Here is a 27784-nt window from a genome sequence, read left to right on the forward strand (position 1 = left end):
AGACTTATCATGTAAAATAATGCAGAAAGCTTTTTGAAATCCAGTTTTTAAAAATCCACACATGTCACTTATATCTTCTATATAATCCATACACTCAACGATCTAAAAAAATTTCAGAAATGGATGGTTTGGAACCTTCACAGGTAGGATTAAATGCCATCTGTAAATTGCATGGTCTGCATAAAGAAGGTAATTGCAATGATTTCTATGTAAGCCTCACTTTCGGCAAGAAATCAGTAAAATCTTGTATTTTTATAGGTAACATATAAGTTCATATTACACATTAAAATATATTAAAATTAGTAAAATAAAGCATATTTATCTTTTGCCATCCAAGTAATCATATTTCTCACAAATGAATTCATGTATCACATTTTGAAAAATGCTAAATAAGTGTATTTCTCATGGCATATGACCCTGAAATAAGAACTGGGTCAATGATAATTAATGACATTACTTTTACTTTTCTATGTTTTGAATCAATTGAGAAATATAATGTTTATTCTTATTTGATTTTTACTTCTATCAGTCAGTCTGGTGACAAAACCACCTATCTATAGACACACACATGCACGCACGCACGCACGCACGCACACACACACACACACACAATCAGAAGGTAGAGATTTCTCATGTTTTTATGTTTCCAATAAAGGTATTTCCAGTACAGCTGTGGTTATAATACTTGGCTGCACATTGAAATAACCTTGGGGAGCTTAAAAATCTACCTTCTCCAAAAATTCTGATTTAACTAGTTGAGTGGTGAAGAAGCTCCCCACATGATTCTATTATGCCTCCAGGTTGAGGACCTCTGGACTAGAGCGACCTGTCAAGTTTCTCAAGCTACTCTTTTAACCATCCTCCCATAAAAGAGACCACCCAGAGAATACTGTTTTCTTATGCCCTCTTTCTGGATGACACTGCCCTTGCCTAAGGATATCAAATGATTCACAAATGGTAACATTCATATACTAATGCAACACCAGAATTATGTTCAAGAGGAATCACTGAATCACTGATAGCTAAAGAAATGATACACATGGGGTTATCTCCACTATCCTAAATAAAACCATTTTGAACAGAGATGTAGACCATGGACCAGACACCCAAACAACATGGGAGTGGGTCACTTTCTAGGCTGAGATGGGGAGAAAGCGTGAGAAGAAAAGAGAAAGAGAGAGCAAGAGAAAGAGACTGGGGGAGAGGAGTAATAAATAAGAGATGGAGAGGGCAAAGAAAAAGCTTCTGTACCAGGAAGTATATTTACAGGGCAATAAATATATAGTCTGTAATACAGGAACCTGTGGATCTTTCCTGGGGACTTTGGCACTGAAGTAGTAATTCAGGCTTTAAGAGAGCCATGAAATCCTAAATAACTTCAATTTTGTGCCTGTATTTTATGAGATCATCAAAACACTTCAAGTAAATTACAACTTCAGAATCAATTTCTCTCTTCAGCAGATCATCTATTATCCTATATGATTGAAGCTTGCATCTCTTAACTGGTGTATTATCCAAAGCAAAGTCAAACCCAAAGTTGTTATTTAATGCCAGCACTTCAGCACCTTGAAGAAAGAGAAAATAAAAATGCTAATCTATATACATCACTTTGTGCTGTAGTGCTCAGTTTTTATATTTATGTGGAGGAAGTAATTGGAAATGAAAGAAAATAGTGTTTGAAGTAGGGGAAATGGCCTAGGTCCTGAATTAGGGGACTTGTTCTACCACATACTTGCTACATTATGGGGACAAGTCAATTAACCTGTATGAACCCCTTTCTTCTCAGCTACAAAATGGGAATAAGAAAGAATATCTATGGATGTATTCAACTATGAGTAAATACGGACAGTATTATGGTACTGTTAGTTTATTCTACCTATAGGGAATAGACTAACTTTAATACTTAGGCAAGAGAGCAAATAAGATAGCAGCAGAACTTGTTAGCATATGATATACATACGAAAGTAGTTGGTATAATACAAGGTAGAATGCTATGAACTGTGAATATGTATGTCAGTTGCAGAAAGATTTAGAAGAGTCAAGAAAAATGGATGATCACAATGAAGTAAGAATTTTCTGTGGTTGGAATTTAATAGTCATGAACCATCTAGAAAAGAGAATATAAAGTCCAGAACTGACCATGGCATAACACCCGGGAGTGTTAAAAAATGCTGTGCACTTCAATTTATGTTTTCCTAAATTCTAGAAATTTCTGTGCAGACAAAAAGTTAATATTGAAAGTTTTAGGATAAATAATCTTAACGGGTTATAGATGGAATAGAATAAAAAATGATATCAAGGATGGCCTCTTAGGGAATGGTGGCATTTTTTTAGGCCCAGTGGGATAAAGAAAAGGAGTACAGTTCCAGCCAGAAGAATGACAGTAAATAATAATTGTAAGAGATATTGTAATAAGTCAACATTTTTGTTGCCACTTTGAGATGAGAGATATAGGACTGGAACTCTTGTTTGGAAATAGGATACAGAAACTTGAATAAGATGTCAAGATTATAATGTTGATTTTGTTTTTAGGTTCAATATTTGTAGCAAAGAATGCAAGTTAGAGGGTCACCTGGGTGGCTCAATTAAGAGTCCAACTTTGGCCTCATGTCCAACTTTACGATTTCACAATTCATAAGTTCGAGCCCTACATCAGGCTCTGTGCTGACAGCTCAGAGCAGGGAATGTTTTGGATTCTGTGGATTTTGGATTCCCTCTTTCTCTGCTCCTCCCTCCCTCCCTATCTCTCTCTCTCAAAAAAAATTTTTTTTAAGTGACAAAAATTAAAAAAAGAAATGAGAAACAAATATCAATATATATTAATATGAATATGTTATAAATATAAATAGTATAAATATATTTGCTGACTCCACTTTTCTCTATTGTATCATATGATTTTCTCCATTGATATTGTTTAGCAATCCATCCCCCAACTATTTTGTTAAAATTACCAAAGTGTTTCTTGCAAATTGTTTAAACTGGTATTTGTTTTGACAATGCTACATTTAACTAGAACTTTTTTCCTGTGGAAATTTTTCCACTTTTTGAAAGCTCTATCTCTTCCTCTTCACATGATAGTTAAAAATAGGAATTCTTCATGTTTTTGTTACCATTATTAATTAAAAATATTGATAAGAGGTTACACATGATATGGCGGTCAGAAGCAACATAAATTCAACTAAAATGTGGAACTGGGTGAACACAGGACAATGTTTGGTCAAATTTTTGAATGCTAAAAGAATGTGATCATAAAACTGGAATGAGTTAAGAGATGTTTGTTCCAAAGGAGCATAGACTACAACTGGGGAGGGCCAAGATACCATTCATCTTAATGGTATCACAAATATCAGAGTGCAATGGAAAAAATAAAGTGAATAATAAATTCAAAAGTCTTGGACAAGCTAGCTCTCCCTTGATGGATGACCTAGGAAAAAAATTAAAATGGGATTTTAATAGTAGATAGAGAAAGAAATCATGAGAGGAAAAGGGATAATCCTGAATCCACCTATTGAAGGATTCCTTGGTAAAGTACCAGCTTACAACTCTGTCACTCAGTGTAGATAATAGATCATATAGCCACTCACAGTAGCTGCCTCTTCACATTTTGCATAGTTTCTTATAAGCAAACCCAAATAAAATGAGCAGATATGTGATGACTTAATAATATATGACATATGTATGCTAAGATTCGGAGCAACTACTTGTAGAAGCCTATGACCTGGGTTGTTTTCCCTACCTCACCCAGCTGGATTAGCACTGCTTAGAAGAGCTAAAGGATAAGAGTGGAGTCTCTTCTCCAATCTGTTATTTTCTTTCTCGAACCTCTCTTCTTTAAGAATTCATTTCTCTAATGTCTTAACACTGACAATGTAAATAGCTCCAAAATATGTTTATAGTCCTGAGCTCTCTTTTTAAATCCATCTTGGATTTTGACTGCCTTCATCTCCTTAAGCTGTACATCCCACTGGCTAGTCAAGCTTATTACATACTAATCAAAAAGTTCGACATCTTCCACTGAACCAATTTCCCCCAATCCTTGCTTCCTGTTTTTATTGATAGTTCCCACGAAAATTCCAGTTGTTGATAACAGTCTTAGTCAACCTAAAATTATTAACTTTTATATTCTACCCAGAGTCAGTGTGTGCAGCTTCTTCAGTAATCCTCCTGGAATACTTTCCATTACTATAGCTACTATTCTTGCAAAGGATATTATCCCCTTTGCAATGATAGTTTAATAGCCTTCAAACTGGTCTTCCTGCCTCTCTTCCTTTTCCACTGAACTCCATGACTAATCTTCTTAAAGAACAAGCCCAATTATATCACTTCCATGCCCAATTAACTTCTGTGACTCATTTTTGTATGCCAAATTAATTATAAATTTATTAATCTGGCACTTAAGCCCCTCCATAAATCCCCAATCTACTCTTCCAGCACTACTACCCTGTCACTATTCCCCAAATGAACCGTACACTCAAATCAAAATTAACTTCTACTCTTTCTCAAAAATGCTCATGCTGTCAGGTTCTTGCTCCTATTAGTTTTACTACTATTGTGCTTTCCCCACTAGTAAACATAATAATTATAATTAATACTATAACAATATTTATGAGAACCAAACCTTGATTGAACATGTACTACATACCAGTGACTAGGGATTGTGCTACGTGCTTTATAAATGTTTTCTATTTCAAGCTTCACAGCATCACTGGGTTAACATGATATTTCTGTCATGCACATCATATGATTGAGGCTTAGAAAGATTATTATATTACCTGCTCAAGTTCATTACACCAGTGGTGGAATTAGCAATCCAATTTAGGAATGCTGAGCCCAGGACAGAATCACTTTGTTCTCAGTACAAATATATAGAGAGACTGGAATTCAACTTGCCCTTTATTGTTACCTCTTTACTGTTGACCTCCTGGTTTGATTGCTGTTTTTTTTCATACTGTGAATAGTCCCTTTTTTGAGTCACCAAACCCCACACTCCAACAAAGCATTTTTATTGTTCTTCTTATACAAAAAAAAACCACTTTACTACACACTGTTTTATAAAAATGTGCTTATTTTTTCAACATCCAAGATAACTAGTAGCAGCTTGAACAAAAGGACTGTTTCTCACTCTATCTTCTAAGGCATAGAACCAGGACCATATAAAAAATGGGTGCTCAATAAATAATGGTTCAAATGAATTATTTCAAAGGATTCTCCAGGGGCAGGACTATACTAAATATAAACTGTTTGGTAAATAATTTTATAACCCAGATCTACTGCTGATTTATAATTTTAATATTTTTGTGGTTTATCAGGACAGGTCCATGGATGGTCAAAGGGCATGGATCCATATATCCCTAAGCACTTGGGGGAGACTCATGCAGAATACAAATTTGTACCGATTCTTTTCCCTTTGAAGACTAATATTTCTGAAAGAAAATATGAACTCCCCATGACAGAACCATAGGAAAACACTCAACAAAACTAGAAGCAATAATTATGAATCTAAAGGGTGATTCAAAGCAGCAGGAAGTTAGATTGAACTGTAGTGATTTAGTGCTGAGTACTCTTGCTCAAATACGCTGACGTAGAAATTGTTAAGGAATAAGGTTTTAAAACTTTTTCACAGAATGTTATAATATCCAATAACTACTTCAAAATAATTTGTTGGGAACACCAAAATAGAGATAACACGGATGTGTTGATGAACTGGATTTATAATTTGAGGGCTGATTTGGTGGCTGGTAGTAGAGTGTAAGAAAGGAAACCCATTCCTAGTAAGCATCCTTGAATATTCTAGGACACTTGCAGCTTAGAATATAGGACTGAGACCTAGAAGCAGCTAAAAATCTGGATTCTGGAATAATAAATTTAACACAAGAATATTCCTAGTATATCATGAAATATCCTACAGAATTCTCTGGACAAAGTCACATAGGTTATTTTTCCATAGAAGTCCTTCAAAATGTAGGTATTTCTTTATGGTCATGAGTATCCCTTATAATGGAATGACTTCCTGAAAAGAAACACACGTAATCCCTCTTTATTCTTCTTCTTTACCATAAAATTAAATTAATAAATTAATTACTTGATAGAAAATCTACATTTTATTACAAAATAGGCTTTGTTAGATGATTTTGCCCAAATATAGGCTAATGTAAGTGTTCTGGGCATGTTTAAGGTAAGCCAGGCTAAGCTGTGATATTTGGTAGATCAGATGCATTTTAAATTTATGATATTTTCAATTTATGATGGGTTTTATGGGACATAATCCTTTCAAAAGTTGAGTAAGATCTGTATCGGATATATCAGGTCTTGTTTGTCCCTAAACTTGTGACTGGACACTTGATATGTTTTCAGGTTTGGGATAGAGTGCTACATGTGCTTTAATTATGTGCTTTTATTTTTCTTGGCTGTGGAATGGTTGGATCATATGGTATCTACCAGATGTCTAATTTTTAAAGAAAATGCTAAACTATTTTCCAAAGGGGTTCAACATGGAAAAGAGTCATACTATTTTTTTTTTCTCAGTCATCTCTTTCTTTGGATAAACCCATCCTACATAGATTCTGTTTCTCTATTATCTTAAGAACTGAATATGAGGTGCCTGGTTGGCTCAGTCAGTTAAGCATCTGACTCTTGATATCAGCTCAGGTATCAGCTTGATATCAGCTCTTGACATCTCACAGTTTGTGAGTTTGAGCCCGGCACACTGATAGTGTGGAGCCTTGCTTGGGATTCTCTCTCTCTCCCTCTCTCTCTACCCCTTCCATGCTCTCTCTCTCTCTCTCTCTCTCTCTCTCAAAATAAATAAACTTAAAAAAAACTGAATATAAAATCTTTGGTGCACAATTTTTTCCTTGTAAATCATTTGATGTTTTTGATAGAAGGCCTTAAGAAATTTTTTTTCTCAATCTTAAAATCTAAGAGTTTCCTAGGATATGTCTCAAAGCTAGCCATTCCAGGCTAATTTTTCTCAGATACCCACTAAACCCTCTCAATATATAAATTCAGATCTTCATTTTGTTAGCAGAACCTGTTCTTGGATTACAGTTTTAAATATTATTTCTGTCCTATTATTTTGATATCTGTGTCTGCTCATTCTAATATCTGTGTCAGTTCTGTTTGGTTTTCAATTAATTTATTTTTCTCTTCATTATGGGTCATATTTTCCTGTTTTATCAAATGCCTGATACATTTTTAATTGGAAAACATATGTTGTGTGTCAGTCTCAGCCTACTGATAACCAATGCTGTTGCTGGACCAGCCCCTGTGGCTCTAATTATGATTGCAAAATGCCTTCAGCAACAAGCATCAGGATATATTAAAAAAAAAAAAAAAAAAGAGGGGGGAATGAAAGGAAAGAAAAGAAGAAAAGAAAAGAAAAAGAAGTTTACTATATTTATTACAAGTCTTGAAAATTACACAGTATACCTGGGGCCACACAGTGAGGTTGTCGGCAAAGGAGAGAGAAAGTTTGTGGGGTCTGCAGTTCTGCATTTCTTGGTATCAAGGGTGGAGGCTTAGGATTTCCCAGGCTCACTCTTAACTGGTGAATTAAAATATTAGAGTGGGAATTTAAAGTGCAGGGAGATAAAACAAATAAACAAACAACAACAAAACACAAAACAAAACGACATGCTAGTTACCTTGAAACCAAACATAATTTCTAAAACAAATTTGCCCAGGAAAAGAGAAGTGCTGACTAGCTCTTTATCTAGTCCTGTGGCTGGCAATGTGTTTATTCAACACAGCCATCTTTGAAGGGAATGCCTCCTTGAAGTACATGCCTCTCAATCTAAATTTAATTAGGCACTTGAATTACAAAAAGAAAAGCCAACTTGTCAGGGCTCCTACTATACCAGACATTAGAAATTTTACTTCATTGGCTGCTGGATATTTTTGCAACTTATAAATAATCTTGAGCCTTGTTCTGGGAAACAGTAAAATCACTTGAAAATCGCTTGATGCTTTTAAATCTAAGACAATTTTAATTTTTTTGTTTTGTACTTGTCTTTGAACACTTCTTAGAAAACTGTTGTTTATGGAGGTTTTCTCCTTTCTGAGATTTCAATTTACCTGTAGTTAGCTTACAAATTGTTTATAATCTTCACATATAAGATAGTGGCTTCTCTATCATTCTAAATATTTTGTATTATATAAGTTGAAAATTTACTCAAACTAATTTTGTTCATGTACAAGTTTCTCTTCGGGTTTCTGCAGCTTCCAACAGTTAGAAAAAAAGATGATGAATGAATGTTTAAGACTAAATTCTGGAGATACAGAAGACGAACTTTGTTTTCTAAGTTCCATAGTTTCAGCGATTGTCTTGATTCTCTGGGCAGCTCAGCTTGCTCCTCCAGAGGATGTGGTGGCAGTGCTAAAAGGCAGGATTCAACTAATCTTACAGTTAATGCAAGATGTGTAGAATACTCCAGCATAGTTTTGGCTCTCATGACAAATCTTGGATTCACTTTAAAGTACACAGACCATGGGGGACCTGGGTGTCTCATTCAGTTAAGCATCTGACTTCGGCTCAGGTCATGATCTTGCAGTTCCTGTGTTCAAGCCCGGCATTGGGCTATGTGCTGATAGCTCAGAGGCTGGAGCCTGCTTCAGATTCTGTGTCTCCGTTTCTCTCTGACCCTCCCCTACTCACACTCCGTCTCTGTCTGTGTGTGTGTCTCTCTCTCTCAGAAATAAACATTAAAAAAAATTTTTTTAAGGCAGGATTCAGCTAATCTTATGGTTAACACAAGACATCTAGAATATTCCAGCATAGTTTTTGGCCCTCATACCAAATCTTGGATTCACTTTAAGGTATACAGACTATGGGGCACTTGGGTGGCTCAGTTGGTAAAGCATCCGAGTCTTGATTTTGGCTCAGGTCATGATCCCGTGACTCCAGAGTGAACCCTGTGTCATCAGACTCTGCACTGACAGTGCGGAACCAGCTTGACATTCTCTCTCTCCTTCTCTCTCTGCCCCTCCCCTGTTGGCTCTCTCTGTCTCTCTCAAAATATATAAATAAACTTAATTTCTTTTTAAATAATAAAATATACAGCCTATTAGGTTCACTAGATTCTTATATACAGTTTATTCAGTAGTAGCATGTATCTATATTTCCAACTACTTTATATATCTAGTTTGCCACTATTTTCACCAGTTTAAAAAAAAGCATTCACTTAGCTAATTTTAAAAATCTACAATGATAACTGTAAGTAAAAGAAGCTGAAGCATTTATGAGAGCTAATTCTGAATTAAACATTTTTGATCAAATCATAACTAACCATCTCATGAATATATCTCAATTAAGGCAAATAAAACACCACCTTATAGATTACCATACCCACACATGCATACATTTTATAGTCTGTATATTGAAGTATATTGTTACTGATCATATTTCATATGTACTTTCCTATTTTTCATCAATATCATTACTAGATTTTTTAGACAAATTTTGTAATTTTTAAAAATCAATCATACAAATTTTTCAAAGAACCAGGCTTTTTTAAATGGTTCTTTTTGAGACAGAGAGAGCGGGTAATGGGCAGAGAGAGAGAGACACACACAGAATCTGAAGCAGACTCCAGGCTCCAAGCTGTCATAAGAGCCCGACATGGGGTTCAAACCCACAAACCATATGATCATAACCTTAGCTGAAGTTGTACACTCAACTGACTGAGCCACCCAGGTGTCTCCATAGAACCAGTTTTGAGATTCATATTTTATTCTTCTTTTTGTCGTACTTTTGTTTTCAGATTCCTAATTTGTGTTTTATTTTATGAATTCATTTGTCCTATGTCTCTTTCTTAATCTTCTTACATTAAATTCTTAATTTCTGTACTTTTATTCTTTTTTCCTGAAAATTATATATATATATATATATATATATATATATATATATATATATGTATATTTTAGTCTTTGAACTATCCCCCAAGCACTACTTTGTCCATCTCACAGAATTTTAAATATATACAAATACTATTCTGTTTTTCAAAAACATTTTTGGCTTGGAAATTACAAAGCTGAGACTTCAAGAATTTTGCTTTTTATCATTTAAATTTGTAGAATTGGTTCCTTTCTCTCTCTCGATTCTGTCTTTAAGGTGAAAAATTAATTTTAGTATTTGACCTTATTTTTCTTAATTTTTCTCATTAACTGACATAAATGACATCTAGACTTATTTTTAGTCTCCTAAAAGCCCCCATGAGTGACCTCTCCTTGATAACAATAACAGTCTGCTTGCATTGTTAGAAGGTCCCTTTAGAGTTTAAGGTTTAGGCCTGGTTGATGTAAATTTATGTCACTAGTTGAGCAATGAATTAGATTAATTGGGAAGGATGCCAGAGCCACTGGCAGTCTACAAGGAATTGTTCTCTGTATTTTTTCTTTTTTGTATTTGATGACACTGCTCTTTTCTGTACATGGCTTTTCCCTTAGGCGACTCAGTCTGGCAGCTGCTGGCTGAACCAGCTCCTGTCTCCCTCCTGTTATTTCCTTCATCAGATGCAGCTCTCACATCGTCAGTCTTCCCACCTTCTATCTCCACTGTTCAGTTCCTGTGACCTGCAAGTTCCTCTGACAATGTAGCTGATGATATTGTAAGGAAAGTGTATGTGATCTGCTGCTCCCGTGAACCATGGTTGATGCTTATCTCCACTCTTGGGTCTATAAAGCTGGAGATGTCGGAGGGTTTCTGAAACTAGTCTCTCCTTATTAGCCAAGAATGCTAGTGTTTCTTAGGAAAGAAAGCTACATGCAAGCCCTTAGCACAGTCTGTGATCTGACCCATGTTTACCACAACAGCTTTTTTCCGTGACTTTTCTTGGAACTAGATGGTCACATCCCCCAGTTTTCAGTATTGACCCAGGCATATCAATATTATGTCCTACAAATGGGAATCCTTCATCTCAGGGCATGGAATACAGGTCGACAGAAGTTACATTTTTAAATCAAACTGCAATTAATTTTGAAATTTTGTTAGTATTGGCAAATTGATCTCAAAGTATTTCATAAATGGAGACTTCCTGTATTTGTTTTCTATTTCTGCAATAAAAATAACATGAACTGGCTTCCAAGGTTTTGGCATGCTTAAAAAGAGCATTCTTATCTTGAGATTATTTTAGTTATTAATTCAATGCTTTGTTGTTCCATAGTTTTAGACTAAAATTCTTCACATATCTCAACATCATTTTTTAGGAAAAAGATATAATTAGGCAATGAAAATGTTTGTGGTCTCATTATTATTGGAATCTATTATTTTTGTAATAATTTTAATTTTATATTTATAGTTATGTATTGAATATTCATACACATTTGGATTTATCTGAACTGGTTATGCTTTTCTGGTTTTTAATCTCTGTCTATTCCATAACTTCATCAAAGTGATTTAATTATAGTGTTTTATAAAGTGTTTTTGTACTTACTAAAGGGTTTCTACTCAATATACTTTTATTTTTTGTTATTCTTAATATTTCTTCCAGATTAATTTTATTGCCATTTATCACATTCCGAAAATTCCCTTGGTGTTTGAATGAAGTCACTTTTACTAGATTGACTCATTTAGGAAGTAATATGATTTTAAAATGAATTGGTTAAGAATGGTTATTTTTGATCACTATTGTTTAATAGTGTTTTGGATTTACTACCTTAAAAGAGAAAATGATGAGAGGTGTATATTTTTCCTTCTTTTACTAAATATTATCGCTCTTTATAGATGACAAAATTCTATAGCTGGAAAATTCCAGATGATAAAATAAGAAACTATTCAGAATAATAAATTAGCATAGCATGACCAGATAAGACATAATAATATTAATATCAGATTTAGATACACACTATCTTGTTAAAATAGTAATGAGGGGAAGTTTCACAGGTGATGACCACCCTTGATTTCTTACCTAGAGTCCATCCTCCACTTTTTATTTCTAATAGAACCTAATTTTTTTACAGGTAGCCATCTCTCCTCAGATTCTAGAAGATCAATAATAATGAAACCAATCCACCTCCTCTGGCCAATTCGAAATGAAGGCTGTCTGCTGCAGAGATTCTAGAAAAGAATGTTTGTCTCCAAAATAAGAGAAGCAGGTGGGTATAGGTCAATGCTGCTTACATAAGGGGTGAGATCTCTCAAAGCAGAATAACCCTGAACTTAAAACCTTAATTTTTGGTTACTTCCTGCAAACAAACATGCCCAACTGTTGCCCCAAAGGGAGATAACCATATTTTCTTGAATAGCAAAGGATCCCACCTTCTAGGAGACAAGATCTTTATTTTCCATGCTCTTTGTTACGCAAACATCCTTAAAAAGATAGTACAGATCTACAGGCTGTCAGTGCCATTTTTTGCAGAACATGCAAAAATAGCTACTCATGGAAAACTGTCTCCTAACAATCATGAAATAAATTCTAGAAATACAGCTAACACATAAATATCAGATAAAAAGGGACCTGATAAATTGACTTGGAGCCTGTCCAGAATAGCCATATTCCTCAAAAGATAGATATGTATTTTAGAAGATGCTTGCTAAATTTTATTTTCAGAGGATGATTTAATTTTCTGAAGGCATAAATTATTTGTATATCATTCTAAACTTTTGTCTAATTCATGACTGATAGTAATTTGCATATGACATCTACCATATCTGGCCAATTTATATAAAAGTCTCCTCACTCAATGGCTGTTTACTCAAGAGTTTAAATGCAGTATGCCATTTCAGGGAAGTCCTCGCAATTTCTAACTCTATTTTAAGAAGTGTTATTGCGCTTGTATTCACATGGGTGTGTCACTTACCAAATTGTTTGCAACTTTATGGATATAGCAGAGTAGCTAATGGAAAGTGATGAGCTTTTGCATTTTTATGAGCACTAATATGTTTAAACATGGACATAAAATTTTACTTTTACAAACAGCAACCCCAGGGAAAAAAAAGAAGAAAAATTACCAGTCTTAATTTGGTAGCTCTGTACCCTTTAAATATGTTCTTAAAATCTTAAGAGCTCTCAAGGATTTGTTATTTCAATTACATTTTTAATGATACATGCTATCTGAATTGAGAAGGCTTTCTTGTAACATAAAACTAAATCAATTCACATAGGAATGTTGAGAACATAGATTTATTAATATTGGGATATATGATATGTAGGAACACACCACAGAAAAGAGTAGTTTTTGCTATTCAACAGCAGAAAATTCATATATTATTTAGTATATAATAATATATAATAGGAAAAGGCAATCATTCTATTGAATGGCTTTGGTACCACCATAAAGCATAGCAGCTATGCATTTTCTTCCTCTCAAGTATGGTTTGGAATCATATCTGAATCATGGAAAAAATAGCTAACCATTTATAAAATAAATGAAGTCCAACAGAATCATAAATGACTAATATTTGCAAGTTGAGGGCATTCTTAATATAATACACTATAATAAATTATAAATACACATTTTAGAATTTCTAAATCCACATATAAATTAGGGATTATCAGCAATACAAAACCTGTGTGTTTTTTTTCTTTTTAATCTATTTTATGTATCCTTGAGACAGCATTCATGTAAAGAATGCTATAGCAGAGTGTGAAGAAATTTGTGAAAATTATCTCCACATGATATAGAATAACAGATGAAAAAGTTTAAATTATTGTGTTAAAATAATACAATTTAGGGTTGTGGAACAATGTCTGTGTTAATGCAATAATTCTCAAACCTGACTACCTAGTAGAATATGCTGGAGAAGTCTAAAATGGCTGAGGCCCAGGAATCCCACTGTACCAATTAAATCTCAATTTCTGGGGCAGGGAAGGAAGGCCAGTAGTCAGGTTTTGGGGTAGTCTAAAAGCTCTTCTAGATGTTTATACTATTCACAAAGGATTAAAGAAATTCAGCAATCAGGGTCTCTTGATTCTTAACTCCTAGGTGTTTTATTGTTAAATTAATACTGATTCAAAGCCATTTAGTAATTATATATGCAATGGAGTGAGAGCATTCCATGGCATTTTGTGGATATAATGTTTTTTTCTCAAATATTTTAAAGTACCAATGTTTTAAAGTTTCTTTTTTTATATCTTAAATTACTTTTGGTTTCATAGAGATCAGTTTTATGAATTCATTCACATATATTTAAACTTAATCTTTCTTTTCATGTGCTGTGGATCCACGTGTGCTGGGATAACCTTGTCTACTGACATTTTAGAATAAAATATTATAATTATAATTTATCAGGTATAATTGCCCTCAGTTGTTTAAAGACAGGAATATTTATCCTATGGGGAATTCCTCTAGAATTAGAAAAGTTGACTGAGAATTCCATTTATGTGTCATAGGTTTGCCAAATGACTGGCTCTGTGTGGGTTGGGGGAAAACTGACAGTTGCCAAATATTCCAGCCAAGAGCAAGGATTGTAGATTGTGAGAAACTAATAAATACCAACTGCAGAGCCAAGGGCTCTCCTGAGAGTGGAAATTAGCCATATTGGAAAACAGACTGAAACCCCTAACTCTGTTTTTATTTTTATATTTTGCAGAGTTATTAAAATAAAATTGACATGTAACATTGTCTAAGTTTAAGGTGAACTACATGTGGATTTGATACCCATATATATTACTAAACAATTACCACAATAATTTAGTTAACACATTCATCACATCACATAAATCCATTTTTTTGTGATGTGAGAATATTCAAGACCTACACATTTCAATTACACAATACAGTATTATTAATTGCAGTCAACACGCTATATGTCACATCCCCAGAATTCATTCATCTTATAACTGTAAGTTTTTACATTTGACCAACATCTTTCCATCTCCCCCATCCCTATCCCTGGGGACTCACCATTCTACTCTCTATTTATATGATTTCAGCTTTTTTAGGTTCCACATACCAGTGAGATCATGCAGCATTTGTCTTTTTCTGTTAGACTTATTTCACTTAGCAGAATGGTCTAAAAGTCCATTCATATTGTCTCAAATGGCAGAATTTGGCTGAATAATATTCCACTGGAAATATATACCACATTTTCTTTATCCATTCATCTGTTGATGGGCATTTTAATTGTTTCTATGTTTGGCTATTGTGAATAATGCCGCAATGAACATGGGAGTACAGATATCTCTTCAAGATGTGACTTCATTTCCTTTGGATATATGCCCAGAAGTAGGATTCCTGGATCATATGGTAGCTCTATTTTAAATCTTTTGAGGGTCCTACATACTGTTTTCCACAGTGGCTATACCAGTTTAAATTCCCATCAACAATACACAGATTCTTTTTTCTCCCAATTATTGCCAAAATGTACTCTCTCTTGGCTTTTTGATAATACTCATTCTAACAAGTGGTATCTCATTGTGGTTTTGATTTATATTTCCCTGACAATTACTGATGTTGAGCACCACTATGAACCTCTCCTCATCAGTTCTCTCCTGGACAGTTACAACTTCTTCTGAATTGGTCTTTAATGCTTCCATTTTTGTGCCCCTATGACCCATGGTTCACACAGAACAGAGGCATTTTATAAAATTAAATAAATTGTTTTTTTCTCAATAAAAAATAAGATTATATTATTCCCCAGATACGAACCTTAAGCTCTAAATGGTTACTCATTGTAACAGGAATCACATCCAATCTCCTCATAATCTCTAAGTACTATCTGGTCTTACCCTGTCCATTTAAACGCTTCCCTCTGCTCCATATCCTCCATCCTCACTAGTGTGCATTTTCTTCTTCGAACATTATAGGCTCTTTCCCAACCTGAGCATGTTGCTCCTGCTATACTCCTGACAGAAAACTCTTCTTTATTCACATCACATGGTCCATTCCTTCTCATAATTTCATTCTCAGAACAAAAATCTAAGACTTTACATGACCTTAAAAGATTAATGTACTTAAGTGATGGTACATTTTTACCTATCCTTATCCTGGATTATTTATTGTATTAAAAACATGTATGTAATTTGTAATTATACTTCTCATTAACTTTTTTCCTGTTTATATTTTCAACTATTCAATTCTTGCAATTAAGATACACTAACATTTCCAACTGCTCATCTCTGTTAAGAGCATTACCTTTGTAATCATCTAGGTTCAAAATCGTAAGAGTACTTTTCTCATTTATCTTCTTTGATTCTCATACACACTCATGTATCACCTTTTCTTGATTGTATTTCTTACTTAACCTTTATTGATTCCTTTTTCTTTTAATCCCTGCTGTCACATCCTTAGTTCCAATCCCTATATTATCTCTCTTGAATCATGATGTGGTCTCAGGAAAGAAAATATTTTTAATATCTTTTACAAACAATATTTAAATTGCTAGCAAATGTTTATTTTGGGGATGTAGGGGGAAACTAGTTATCTTTTTAAAAATTTTTTTAATGTTTATTTATTTTTGAGAAAGAGAGAGATACAGAGTGCGAGCAGGGGAGGGGCAGAGAGGGAAACACAGAATCCAAAGCAGGCTCCAGGCTCTGAGCTGCCAGCACAGAGCCTGATGTGGGGCTCGAACTCATGAACCAAGATATCATGACCTGACCCTAAGCTGGATGTTTAACCACACTGAATCACCCAGGTTCCCCCTAGTTTTCTAATACTTTATTATTATATGTGCTTTACTTGAGATGTATATTACTTGTTTTTAGATTACTTATGTTTTTTTGTTTGTTTTCATAAAACATACTGTATTCCTATAATCAGATTTGTAAGAAATACAAAACTTACAGGAGATTTTTATAGTAAATGTGTATTTGGAATAATGTACAGCATTTCATTAAAAAATGTAACTGTTATACATCATTATCCTTGATCTTACAGCAACCTCTTCTATTATTTTCTTATAGTCCTTGGTATTTTAGACTTTTGCCCCACCCCACCCCTCTGCCACCATCCCATTCAACTATGAGTTTCTTCTGTTCCCTCATCCAGATCCTCTCCATATTGCTTTAATCCTAAGCACAGAGCCAGCTACAAAATTTACCAGGCCCAGTACAAACTGAAAATGAGGAAATGAGGGCTCTTTTTCCAAAATCAGAAAATAAGCTTTTCTTTCTTTCCTGGTCTCTGTCTAGTCCTGTCATGGTATTTTCCTACTTGATTTTTAATGACATACTGCCTTTGACACAGGGATACTAGCAGGGCCAGTACAGCCCCTGATAGGCTCACGGATACCCCATCCACCTCACTATCCAGTACATGGACCACAAGCCAACTCTGCTCCTTCTCACACCCTCAGCAGTAGTTGGACAGAACCAGAGGAGTGGATATCCAGAAACCTGTTTTAGGGAGAAATATTTTTTTTCTAATACAAAAGTAAAATACAGAAATTTTCAAATATACCAAAACTGAAATACTCATTCCCAGCAGACCTAAACTCCAAGAAAGATAAATGAATTCTTTCAGAGCAAAGGCAAATGATGCCAGATGGAATTATAATCAAAAGAAAAGAATGAAGAGTACCTGAAATGGTACTCCATGGGTAAATATGTAAGAACATTTTACTATTATTATAATATCTTTATTAGAGCATTATATAAAAATTTTAAAAAGGTATTATGCTATTACATGTATGACCAAAGTGTATGCCAATAATAACATAAGAATGTGATGGGGAGAAAATAATTGTTTGAAGTTTCTTCTACTATATGATACATGAAATGGTATAATTCTACATGTAATAGTCTGTGGTAAGATAAAGATATATAATGTACTATAAACTTTAAAGTAACCACTAAAATAAAACAAACTATAACTAATCAACCAGCAAAGGACATAAAATGGAATCATAAAAAATAGTCTGAAACAAGCAAAATAAGACAAAATTATAACAACAAGAAGATTAAATACATGGAAAAAAATATTGAAATAGATTTTAACCTCATCATGGTAGTAATCACATAAAAGTGATTTAAATATTCCAATTAAATATCAGAGAATGTCACTGAATTAAAATGCAAGACTTGACTATGTTGCCCATACGAAGTACACATTCAAAATAAAGATACAAATAGGTTAAATTTAAAAGAATGGTAAAAGAAATTTTGTGCAAATACTAAATAAAAAAAGCTGAGGTTCTCAAGAGAAAACGAGATGGATAAAGCATGATTTGATCACAAATAAATTACTAGCCATGGGACACTGAGTTAATTGTTTAACTTTCTCACAGGGACCTCATCTGCACACTGAAGTTAAAATGCTTAGTCCACAGAATTGTCACAAGCCTTAAATAATATATGTGAAGACACTTTAAAAGTTACAAAGTGCCATACAAATGCAAGACTAGATGAGAGATTGACAAACATCCTTCTGCTGGCTTAGAGGCTATTGAACAGCCCGAGGAAAAGAGAAGGAAGGCCAGAACTAATGATAGTAACATTAGAGAGGATTTGATGGATGTGCCCATCATTTCAGGGGCAGTGTAGATCAAATTTGATGGCTAATTAGTTGGGCAAAAGTCATAGAAGAAGGAGCTAAAAATGACTAAACTTTGAACCTATATGACTAGGCAAAAGATGATAATAGCTGAGCCAGGAAACATGGAAAGGAGCTCCATTATGAACTCTAATATAGGATTCACAGGAGATATCTAGAAGAAAAGGCCAGGTGGGAGTATAGGAGAGTATAATAGGTAGTCTCCTAAACTTCCCACATCCCCACTCCCAAATTTCCTGCCCTAATCCCTCAGACTATAAATATGATGAGATATTATGCCCTAAGTCTGTTATATTTCATGGCAAAAAGATACAAATATTTAATTTAGATCCTCATTAGTTAACTTTAACTTAATCAAAATAATATTGGAGGGGATATTAATCTAATCACATAAGCCCTTGAAGGGGCCAAGCATAAGGCCTGGAGTGTGGTCTCTAGCAATTGAGAACAATCAGGATCCAAAAGCTAAGAAGGACAGGGAATTTGATCCTAAAACCAGAAGAAACTGGATTTTTCTAACCACCTGAATGAGCTTGTAAAAGATAAATTTTTCCATTAGCATTGAGATGATATCCGAGTCCAGTCAACATTTTGATTTCAACCTTTTTGATCCTAAGCAGAGAACCTCAGTACCAAAACCCTTGACTTGCACAACTGTGAGATAACAAATAGGTGTTGCTTGAAAACTAAGAAGGAAGAGGAAGAGAAAGAGGGAAGATTTAGGGGTTATATTAATGTTGGACAAAGTAGTTCTCAAAACAAAGAATATTACTAGCGGTCAAGAAGGCCATTTGATGATGTCAAAGGAGTTAATATATCAAGTGAACATAACAATTCTAAATGTTTATTCCCCTAATAACAGATTTAGATTTAGAACAGCTTTTAATCTAAATTCTAAATCAAAGAATTTAGAAATGTATTTTGGGAGCACATGGGTGGCTCAGCCAGATGGGCATCCGACTTCAGCCTAGGTCATGATCTTGCGGTTTCTGAGTTCAAGCCTCACATCGGCGGGGGGGTCAGTGATAGCACTCTGTGCTGTCAGCACAGAGCTTGCTTCAGATCCTCTGTCCTCCTCTCTTTGCCCCTCCCCGACTTGCGCTCTCTCAAAAATAAATAAAACATTTTAAAAAGTTTAAATGTATTTTGAAGTGAACTAAAAGGAAAAATACAACATATAAAAACTGTAAAATTCTGCTAAGCCAGTACTAAGTGGAAATTTTTAATACCAAATGCCTATATTAGAAAAGAAGGACTCAAATCAATGACTTTCTCTGTACCATAAGAAACTAGAAAGCAGTCAATTAAGTAAACCCAAAGTAGAGAAAGAAAAAAAAATGACAAAAAATAAATAAAATTAAAAAGCATAAAGAAAAATCAATGAACTCAAATATAGTTCGTCAGAGAGAAAATGGTAAACCTCTAGTCAGACTGATCACAGAAAATACAAGGGAAGACAACAAATATTCAAATATCAGGAATGAGAGAAGTGGCATTTTACTGGTATTACAGATTTGACAGATATTAACAGAAAAATATGACTATTTTATAAAGTATTGTAAGCCAATAAAAGTGACAAACTAGATACAATGGACAAATTTCTTGAAAGACACAAATTATCTACCAAAGTACACTTAAAAAGTAACAGGTAACCTGGATAGCCCTGTATGTATTAAAGCAATTTAACTTAGAATTAAAAACATTCTCCAAAAGAATGTACTCTAGGGACAAATGACTACTCTAGAGAATTATTATTATTATTATTATTATTATTATTATTTTGAGAGAGAGAGTGAGCAGGGTAGAGGGGCAGAGGAAAAGAGAGACAGAATCTTAAGTAAGCTCCACACTAACTGCAGAGCACTATGTGGGGCTTGATCTCATGACCCTGGGGTCATGACCTGAGCCCAAATCAAGAGTCAAATCTCATTTGACTGAGCCACTCAGGCACCCTGAATTCTATAAAACTTTTAGGGAAAGGTATTATTAATTCAAAACAAACTCCTTCTAGGGGCGCCTGGGTGGCTCAGTCGGTTGTGCATCCAACTTCGGCTCAGGTCAAGATCTCTCGGTTTGTGAGTTTAAGCCCCGCATCAGTCTCTATGCTGATAGCTGGGAGCCTGGAGCCTGCTTCAGATTCTGTGTCTCCCTCTCTCTCTGCCCCTCCCCACTTGTGCTCTTTCTCTGTGTCTCAAAAATGAATAAATGTATTTTTTTTAAAACAAACTCTAAAAGTTAAAAAGGAAAGAATATTTCTCAATTCATTCAGAGGCTAAAATTGCCCTCATTACAAACCAGACAAAATCATTACAAGTAAAGAAAAAAGAGAAAAGGTACTCCTTGACATCATTAGCATAAGGAAATGCAAATTAAAACTACAATGATATACTACACACCATTAGAATGGCTAAAATTAAAAGCTTTACCAAGTGTTAACAAGGAAAGTGAAAAACCAAACCTATCACACACTTCAAATAGGAATACAAAATGATCCGACTAGTTTGGAAAGTAGTTTGGCAGTTAGACACAATATAATCCAACTATCCCACTCCTAAGAATTTGCTGAGGAGAAAGTGTATGTCAATACAAAGACTTGTATACAGATTTCTACAGCACCTTTATTTGTTATATCCCAAAACTCAAAAAACAACTAAAATGTCTACCAATAGACATGGATGAACAAATTGTGGTATATTGATGCAATAGGGTACTTCTCAACATTAACTTAAAAAAATTATACTAAGTGAAGAATTCAGACAAAAAAGAGTAGCTTCTTTATGATTGCATTTACATAAAATTATAGTAATGCCACTAATCTATTTGGACAGAAATAATATCAATAATTATATAGGGATAGGGATTATATAGGGACAGAAGAAAACTGTTAAGGTGCATACGGCAAATTTTGGGTTACAATCTTTTGTAGACTCAGCAGACCTAAAGACATTTCATGGTAGACTGAGTAGACCTGAAGAATATAAAGTATTTGTTCACTATCTTGATAGTTGTGATGTTTCATAGGTGTACATACATGACAATGTATCAAGTAGTATATTTGAAATATATGCAGTTGATTTTTATAAAAAAGAATACAACATAAAACTTAAAAACACATTTTTCCTTTCAAATAGTCAGTTCTCTTTGAATGAGTGAAACTGAAATGTTGAATTAAAAGCTACAAGTAACTTAGATGCTCAACAAACCTTTCATAGTATCTTTCCCATTTTTTTTCTTATATCAGAAATTGTGGACTTATAAGACTTTATTCATATCAATTTCCCATAGACATTTCTTCCCTTTTCTGTCAGTTTTCTGGGGAAATGGGAAATCAATACATCCAAGGTATTTAGACTACAGTTTCATTTTTGGGCCAGAATCTGTGCAACAAATTATAGCTAAGGAAAACGTTGACTTTGTCCAAGTCAGAGAACCAAATTAGTCTATTAATTTCTCCTTCAATCTCTTGTAGTCATCATGAGGCAATTTTCCTGTGCAGCCTCAAGTAATTACAAATTAAGACCTTTAGTTGAAAACCGGACTCTTCCAATAGGGTATCCAGCTGGGATAACATTTTCTGAGCATTATTAGAGAAACTGCTTTATCATTTTGATTGGGACTATGACTTCTTAGTTGTAACTTCCCTTCCAAAGGAAGCTCATACTTCTTCCCATGAAGAGTGGAGGCATTTCAGAAAGAGTGGGAAGGCCCTACAAAGAGGGAGCCATAACGTAACTGCTATTTCCACGGATGAGCCCATGAGACCTCTAGCTATTGACAATATAGTGTGCAGCAGTGCTGCTCTTAATTTTAATACACTAACTTGGTAAACTTAAAAATACGTAGGAGACAATAATCTCATTTTGTTGTTTTGGAATTTAATTTTCTAAAGCACTCCTGGAATCAAATATAGCAATAAATACGTTTTTACTCTTAAACCTTTCACTTGATTTATATCATATTTTTTTATTTTATGTATGCAGATGGTCCCATAAAAAAAGAAATATTTAAAAAGTTGTAAGTATATGATTTCAATACAGCATTACATCATTTATATTTACTCATTACACCAAAATTATTATGAGCCTACATTGTGCAAGGCACCATACTGAGCATATTAAAGTATCCAATAAATAATTGTTGAATGGAAAATTGAATGAGAGAATCTCATGCTCTTACAGATTTGATGATATATGTGCTAATAATAAGAGCAATTACTTTCAAAACTGCCCTCCACTGGGGACTTTTTTATAATGATGCACATATCTTTACTAATGAGTTACATTTCTATTGTTTTTAACTTCATTTACCCAGTGTTTTCTTGAATGTGAACCCACTATTAAAAAAGATTCAGGTGACATTTTGCTAAGGAACGTGTTTATTTTGATGGTGTGCAATTAAATTATTAAGAAGATTTTAATTATGTTCAGTAATAAGTAATTCGGATATGATAGGTTATTTTAATGCTGTAATGATGTTTTTCATGTGCTCAGTCTACCATTAAATGTCAGGTAGACATTATAACCCAAGAATTTCAGCTTTCAATTCTTATAATTATTTAGACTGAATTTTGCTTGAGTTATTCCTAACTTTCTCTGTGCTTATCATTCAGATCGAGAAGATTATAATTTCATTTGTATTTAATAGTAAGTCTTCTACTCTCTAGTCTGAACATATTGACCTCAATTATTTTACAAATCAGATTAGCCTTGTTGGCTTCAATCACTTCAGTTATTATGAAACATAAAAAGGGACTATATTCTAAGCAGCTGTCTTCCAAGTGGCAATAATCAGCAGGACTAGTGTGTTTGGGAGAGAGACATGTATTTTCTCCTAGAGAGATTTTAAGGTTTGGATTATAGGATTAAGCTCATCTACTTCGCCAGCATGGCTAAGGGAATGGGGAGTGGCTTCATCCTCACCCTATAGTATAATAGCTCTCTTCAGGACTAATCAAAGCTGCAAAATAAGAATTAAATGCTCCCCAAATCCCCATCTTTATGCCCCAATAGGAACTCCGTGATGAATGACTGATATAAACATCAAACTGCATTAGCCGACTACCACAACACACCAGAGATACTTCCTCCATCTTCTTCAAACACTCAAAGATTCTTTCTTTCCTGTTGGGAGTTTGATGACCAAACCATGTACAGAGAATCTAATGTGAACTTTCTGCAACAAGTACTCACCTTGCAAGTAATAGAATATATCTAAAGTAATATTCAGCATGTTTCTTTTTTGTAAAAGCTATCACACATTCTTCAGAATATGAAGGAAATATGTAAAGCACTTTTATTTTGTCTACTTCTTCAGCTCAAATCTCCCTTCTTTATTGTGGAATCAGAATCTGCTTTGTAAATGCATTATCTGTAGATTCTCTAAGTAACTTAATAAAGATCTGAGGTTAATTACTTGAGTATCGTTTGCTAGTTGTGTATCCTTTACTAAATCTGGCATAACAAAGGGCATCAAAATCATCTCAAATAGTTCAGAGGTAGAATGGATAACGAGTGAAGGTCCATTGTCTTTTTTGTTTTCATAGGGTATATATATTGATTAGCAAGGCTTTCTGAAAGAAGCAGCTTTCAATTTGTTTCACTGGGAGTTAGTCTATAATTATGTACATATTGTTGTATGTTGCAGACATTAGGGCATTATTTATGATTGCCTACTGAGGCCACAATTTCCAAAATTCTCTATCCTATAACCCTTTTGATGAACCCACATGTTTGCCATCTCTGATGTTCTGTGACCTTACAACAAAGTAATTGGACTAATAGGTCCATCCATGTGAAAACTGACAGGCTGGATGTGATATCTGATTAAGTTCAGACTGGCTTGACTCTCAAAAGGGACACATTGCTTCTGTATCCCCACCCATAGTTCTTCAGTATTTTCTGGCATGAGAAATGGATATGGTGCATAGAAGTGCCTCATACTCACATTTTACCACTGCCACACCTAAAGCTTTTAAACTTCTATAACTACTTTATCATCTCTGAAATTAAAAAAATATATGAATTTATTATTCTCTGAGGACAGCTACAAAATATATAGCTCAATCTCTTTTAAGTTTAATAAAATTATGCATACTTAACCTGAACCCATCATCTATCAGTTCATGATACTCTTACATCAGTGTTCCATCCCTTATATTTCTATCGTTCCCTTTATTTCCTTGTAATATACTTCTGAGATGTGCTATTCTTGCTTTGTCTACCAACTCTATGCTAACTATATATAATCTCTTATTTTGTAATAAATAGGGAAAACCAAAAGAGGCAAAGGGTGATGATGCCCACCTAGCACTATCCAGGGAAGTGAGTGCTGTGATTCGGGCATAATGCCTAAACAACCTTGATATAGTCTACAGTGATATAAACTTTACTTTTAGGAGGTACCACTTTAAATTCCAATCATCTATTGCACCCCTTGTTATGAAGTTATCATCACAAAAATTGATAATAATTTGGCTTACCAAATATTATGTCCACAAGGACAGAATGTGTTGCCTGAAGAATATGCCTATTTGCTTTGGGAGTTTTCTCCTCAGAGTAAAATAATAAGTAGGCCCTCTTATTGTAATTAACTTTTCAAGCAGCGGTTCTTCCAAGTCAAGCATTTTGGTCCACTTCATAGTTGTATTTCTCGTTATGAATTAATAAGTTGGTATTATGGAGTTTTCTCTATTGTTTGTTCTACAGACAGGCCCTTTCAGAAAGGGAGAGCAGAAGTTGGATGCTGGGAGAGAGGGAAAGTTGAAGAGAACAAATTTGTTGGCTTGATCCAAACAGAGAGATGACTTCCAACAATGGGCTGGGAATACCCCTGTCTTTATCGCAGACTTCTAAGGCTAGAATAGGGCAGAGACTCTGAAGAGCCTTTCAAAGCTACCAACTATAGCTTTAAGGGAAGTATGATTAACAAGTTCCCAGCCCAGGTTCTTCAAGCACTGGGAGAGAAGCACAGGGAGCAGCAGAGGAAGGGACTCAACAGATAGATAAGGAGCACTTGGTAAAGAGAGAATAGGAGAGGTGCAAATCATTAGGGGGCTGGGAGTTACAGACTGAGCTCATTAGGGCCCCATGAGGAACTCTGCTAAACCTGGTCATGACTAGGGAATGGCCCAATAGAAAGGCTTTATACTGTGATTGTCACATCCATTGTGTTCACTCGTGATTAACTTGGGGCTCATCTGTGTCCACAGCTGATTCCACTGACATATAGTACTATCCTGTCTGTCCACCTATAAGATTATGCAAGATGATCCCATTCTCTTATTGTGACTGTATAATCAAATCTCATCCTTACAAAGGTAAATGGTGGAAACTAGCTAGTGTTGGTTGTCAGTCAGTTGATCTTCTTTCCATCATGAACTTCTATAATGCTGTACTCGTAGCATGTCTTTTCCATTTGAATTTCAATAAAATTAATTTCTGATCCACTGGTTGCCTATGCCAGGATAGCTTCAGTTATACCTGATGATGTTTCTTCTCCTCTCCTTTTACACATTCATCCAGGCAGTAACCCCCTATTTTCTAATCTCCAAATATGTCTCCATAACTATTGCCTTTTCATAAATACAATCCTATGTGACTACTTACGTATTTCTAACTCTAATTTCTTATAATCCACTTCCATAGCATGGACAGCGTTATCGTTCCTGCTGCCGTTCAGATCACTAAAATGCTTAAAGTCTTAACTGTCTTTCACTCCACAAAGAATAAAACTAGGTTTCCTTGTATGATTTATAAATTTTTTTTTAACATTTATTTATTTTTGAGACAGAGAGAGACAGAGCATGAACGGGGGAGGGGCAGAGAGAGAGGGAGACACAGAATCGGAAGCAGGCTCCAGGCTCTGAGCCATCAGCCCAGAGCCTAACGCGGGGCTCGAACTCACGGACTGTGAGATTGTGACCTGAGCCGAAGTCGGACGCTCAACCGACTGAGCCACCCAGGTGCCCCTCCTTGTATGATTTAAAACACACATCACAATTTAGTACTGATTAAGATTCCAAGTTGATCTCATATCTCGTTCCCTAATAATTCATAGTGTGCCTTGGTTACCTAGGAACGGCCCTAGTCCTGAACCACAGCCCACAGGGCCAGGTATTTGTATTATTTGCTACTTCACAACTCTGAAAACCAAGAGAACCAAAACCCACACTTGTCAAATGGTGCCTGAGCTTTTGTCATTTCCCTGGCATCACCACAGTTTTGAGGATTGAAATGTCTAATACAAACAATGAAAGAATATTAATTGGAAGTGTAAATTAAATGCAAGTTACAACAATGCTCATATGCCACTTATTATGTTTAAAATTAGAAAATTTAAACATTTTATATTATATGTTTCCAAGCAAATGGACATATTATGGTCACATATACTTCTGATAAAACTAAAAGGTTTTTACATGCACCTTGGAGAACAATTTAACAACATTATCTTTTAAGTGCATGTATACTATGACCATCCTGTTACTTGGTGTCTCCCTAGAAGAAATACATGAATAAGTGAACAAGAAGGCATGTAAAAAGGTGCTCATTGAAGAATGAGTTGTAATAACCAAAAATTAGAAAAAACTTAAATGGTTACAAGTAGTATGATAAATTCATCTTGCCTTATTATATTGAACTCAAAGGGCAACAAATAAGTAGTATAGATCATTATTTTATGTGCAATCAAAAAGGAAAAAATACTCTTAATGTGAAAAAATACCTTTAGTACAGCTCTTTATGACTTTTGAATATGTTGTAACAGTCACATACTCTTTACCTTGAAGTTTATTTCAACAATTATAAAAGATCCATCTATCTGCCTGCCTACCTCCCTACCTACCTGCCAATCTGTACATATAAAGTTGCACTGTGTGGCATATGAAAGTCCAACTGTCTGCATTTCTCTGTAATCCAGTTGCTATTAACCACATGTAGGTATGTTCCCTTCTTCAGTCATAAAGAGCATTTTGTTGTTTTAAAAAAGAGTGTGCAATTGTATTCCCATCTACAGTGATAAATATTATCCTATAGAGTAAAAATAAATGCAAGAGTAATGAGATGAAGACTCTAAGGAAATAAGCCATGCGATAATTAAATTCTTGTTACTTTTGAAGCAGAAAAATGCAGAATGGAAGCTTCAGGAAAACCATGTAGGTGAGGGAGAGAACAAATGCACTATGTTTGCCCCAGAAAAAAAGTAAATAGAAAAGATTAAAATGATGAGAAGATTGAAAATTATGGAAAACATTTTTTGAAAGAAAAGTCCCTAACTTTTTCAACAAGGATTGCAAAAGTGAGATATACTCTGCTGTATTAGGCATTCATTCACATAGTACTACCGATAATGGCTGGGC

This window comes from Panthera pardus, unplaced genomic scaffold (genome assembly GCF_024362965.1).
Source record: "Panthera pardus isolate Hobbes unplaced genomic scaffold, ASM2436296v1 HiC_scaffold_25, whole genome shotgun sequence".
NCBI classification, from domain to species: domain Eukaryota; kingdom Metazoa; phylum Chordata; class Mammalia; order Carnivora; family Felidae; genus Panthera; species Panthera pardus.